This window comes from Zea mays, chromosome 1 (genome assembly GCF_902167145.1).
Source record: "Zea mays cultivar B73 chromosome 1, Zm-B73-REFERENCE-NAM-5.0, whole genome shotgun sequence".
In the NCBI taxonomy this organism is placed as follows: Eukaryota; Viridiplantae; Streptophyta; class Magnoliopsida; order Poales; family Poaceae; genus Zea; species Zea mays.
In genome coordinates, this window is record NC_050096.1 from 292,151,076 (window position 1) to 292,154,979 (window position 3,904).

The following is a 3,904-nucleotide window of genomic DNA, read 5'->3' on the forward strand; positions in this document are numbered from 1 at the left end:
TTGGTTCCCATTTGATTGAGAAGAGAAGCTCACTCGGTCCGAGGGACCGTTTGAGAGAGGGAAAAGGGTTGAAAGAGACCCGGTCTTTGTGACCACCTCAACGGGGAGTAGGTTTGCAAGAACCGAACCTCGGTAAAACAAATCACCATGTCTCGCTCTTTATTCGCTCATGATTTGTTTTGCGCCCTCTCTCTCGGACTTGTTTATATTTCTAACGCTAACCCGGCTTGTAGTTGAGATTAAGTTTGTAAATATCAGATTCACCCTATTCACCCCCCCTCTAGGCGACTTTCACGCGTCCTCCCCCGAGCGAGCGCGTCCTCACCCGAGTGCGCAGGCGCGTGTGCACCAGCACGCGACCGCTCCCATGGCGAACGACGACGACGCGACTGCCGCCGCCGCTGCGGTTCAGGAAGCCGAAGCCCTCGCCGAGGCCGAGCGCCGTGCTGAAGCGGCACGCCTCCGCGCTGCAGCCCTCAACAATTTCGAAGCCGCCCATGAGGCTATCTGGGCACAGGACACCGTCCTCGTCAACGTCAAGACGCTGATCCCCATCATCCTCGACAAGGCTACCAACACCTACACCAAATGGCACGGCATGTTCCTCACCGTGCTCGACAAATACGCCCTTACCCCGCACGTCCTCGAGGACGCGACACATCCTGATCGCCCCGTTTGGGTCCAGACGGATTGCGTCGTCTTGTCATGGATTTTCGCCACCATCTCCGATGACCTCCAGCAGTCGCTCATGATCCGCCCGCGCCCCACACGCGAGGCGTGGTGCTACCTTGAGGATGAATTCCTCGGCCAGAAGGAGTCTTGTGCCCTTCTCCTGGAAACACAGTTCCGCAACCTCCGCCAAGACTCCATGACGATCACCGACTTTGTCGCAAGTTGGAGACCATGGCTGCGTCTCTCGCCAAATTCGGCAATCCCATTGGTGACCGCCAGATGGTGCTCACCCTCCTTCGCGGACTCAGTGGTAAATTCCGTCACATGGTGTCTATTTTGAAGATGCAGCGTCCATTTCCGACGTTTGCCGAGGCCCGCACGCACCTGCTCCTTGAGGAGTTCGACGTCGACGCCCGCCTACCGTCCCCGCCTGCGGCCCTCATCGCCTCGTCACCCATGACGCTCGCTGGTGGACAGGGCTGCCATGTGCAGGCCTCTGCTCCACCGCGCACCTGTAAACCCGGCCAGCCAGGTGGCCAATGCAGCGGCCGCCGTCGCGGCAAGGGTGGCCGTGGGCAGGGCAGCCATCCTAGCGCTAGCCAAGGCGGCCACTGTCCTCCTACAGGCGGACACGGCGCCCCAGCTACGCACGACCATGGCGCACCAGCCGGTCAGGGTGTCGTGCACCACTCCTTCGCACACCCATGGGCTGGCACGCTCCAGATGTGGCCCTACGGGCATCCACCGCCGGCACCGTCGGCTTTCGCCGCTGTTCCCCAGTACGGGGCACCCTTCGGTGGTGCCCCCAGCGGCAACGTCTACAGCAACGGCCCTGGCCACCCATATGTCTATGAGGGAGGAGGTGCACCCTCGACGCTGATGTTTTAGGGGGCACCATACCAGCTGCCGGTTGCCCCCTGGAATCCCTCACATGGAGGTGCATGGAACCAGGACTCCCTAGTGTAGAACTTTAACACCATGACGCTCACCCTGCGGCACCATCGGAGTGGTACGCCGACTCTGGTGCTAGCTCGCATATGACTGCGGATGCTGGTAAAATTTCCACCCTATCCTCGCCCACATTCTCCACACCTTCGTCTATCATTGTGGGCAATGGTGCTTTACTTCCTGTCACTCCCATCGGATCACATACTTTTTCTTTTCCGCATCGTAGTCTAGTTCTTAACAATATCTTAGTTTCACCTCACATCTTTAAGAAATTGATTTCCATTCGTCGTTTTACCACCGATAATAATTGCTCCATCGAATTTGATCTGTTTGGTCTTTCTGTGAAGGATTTGGAAACCAGGAACGTGATCGCCAGGTGCAATAGCTCTGGCGACCTCTACCTGTTTATTTCTCCAGCCACCAGCACCTCTGCATTCCTCGCTGCACCCACCTCACTATGGCACCGTCGTCTTGGGCATCTTCGGCATGAAGTTTTGTCCAAACTCATTAGTTCCAAAGCCATCTCGTGTAATAAAGATGATAGTCACCATTTATGTCATGCGTGTCAGCTCGGTCGACACTCTAGACTTCCTTTTGGTTCCTCAAATTCTTGAGCTACAAATAATTTCGATTTAATACATTGTGATCTTTGGGCATCTCCTATTGTTAGTGTGTCGGGCTACAAATATTATCTTGTCATTTTAGATGATTGCTCACACTACATTTGGACTTTTCCGCTTCGCCTAAAATCCGACACGTTTGCCACTCTATCTCAGTTTTTTGCTTATGTCCGCACACAGTTTGGCACCACCATCAAAAGCGTCCAGTGCGACAATGGCCGTGAATTCGATAATTCCCTTGCCCGCACGTTCTTTCTTTCCCACGATGTTGCCCTTCGCATGTCGTGCCCTTATACATCCCAGTAAAATGGCAAGGCTGAGCGCTCTCTTTGTACCATTAAAAACATCTTGCGCTCACTCTTATTTCAGGCGAGTCTTCCTCCGGTCTACTGGGTTGAGGCACTCCACACTGCCACATACCTTGTCAACCGGCTCCCCACCAAAACCCTCGCCTCCTCCACCCCTTTCTTCCACCTCCACACCAATACACCTTCCTATGAACACCTCAAAGTTTTCGGTTGTGCTTGTTACCCAAACATGTCCTCCACAGCAGCCCATAAACTCGCTCCTCGTTCATCTCTATGCGTCTTCCTCGGCTACTCCTCAGAGCACAAAGGCTATCGGTGTCTCGAGCTAGTGTCGAATCACATTCTCACCTCTAGACATGTTGTTTTTGACGAATCCTCCTTTCCTTTCGCCAACATGTCTACCTCACCCCTAGCATCCTCCGCCTTGGATTTTTTTCTAGATGACAGTGATCTCACCGCTCCTCTTCCTGGAGCTACGTTTGCCTGTGCAGGTACTGTTGATAGGGCGACTGTGGCTCCCACGCTCCCTCACTCACCGCTGAGTGCTCCTCCTGCGCCCCCTCGCTCGCCACCGAGCGCTGCCCTGCGGTCACCACAGCCGCGTGCTGGGCATGGGGCGCCCAGTCTCGTCGGGCCGTCCACCAGCGCTGCCCCCAACAGCGCACCCCCTGTGCCCCCGGCCGGTGCTGCTGCCCTTGTGCCCCCTGCACAAGCCGTTGCCAGCACCGCCACGGCCACCGGGCGCACGGTATTCATCAAGCCGGTCTCCATCGCCCCCGTTGTCAACGAGCACTCCATGCGCACCCGTGGCAAATCTGGCATTACACAGCATGTGGATCGTCTCAACCTCCACGCTGTGCCATTGTCGCCATTGCCTCGCTCTGTTCGGGATGCCCTTGCGGATCCAAATTGACGCTCAGCTATGCAAGCTGAATATGATGCCCTCATGGCTAATGACACCTGGAGTTTGGTACCACATCCTCGTGCGCGCCAATCTAGTTACTGGCAAGTGGATTTTCCGGCACAAACTTCATGCAGATGGGTCTCTCGATCGCTACAAGGCTCGTTGGGTTCTTCGGGGGTTTACACAACGACCTGGTTTTTATTATGACGAGACATTCAGCCTGGTTGTTAAGCCAGCGACAGTTCGCGTTGTTCTCTCTCTGGCTCTCTCTCAGGACTAGCCCATCCATCAGTTAGATGTGAAGAATGCATTCCTACATGGCACCCTCACCGAGATAGTGTACTGTGTGCAGCCTTCTGGGTTTGTGGACCCCTCTCGCTCAGATTTGGTTTGTCGGCTAAACAAATCTCTGTATGGACTGAAGCAGGCTCCTCGTGCATGGCATCACAGGT

The 3,904-nt window shown here is 55.5% G+C and overlaps 1 pseudogene; it reads left to right on the forward strand.

Annotated features, from left to right (window-relative positions):
• The first annotated feature begins 367 nt into the window (after nt 1-367).
• LOC103645675 (uncharacterized) lies at nt 368-3,090 on the forward strand (annotated as a pseudogene).
• The last annotated feature ends 814 nt before the right edge of the window (nt 3,091-3,904 follow it).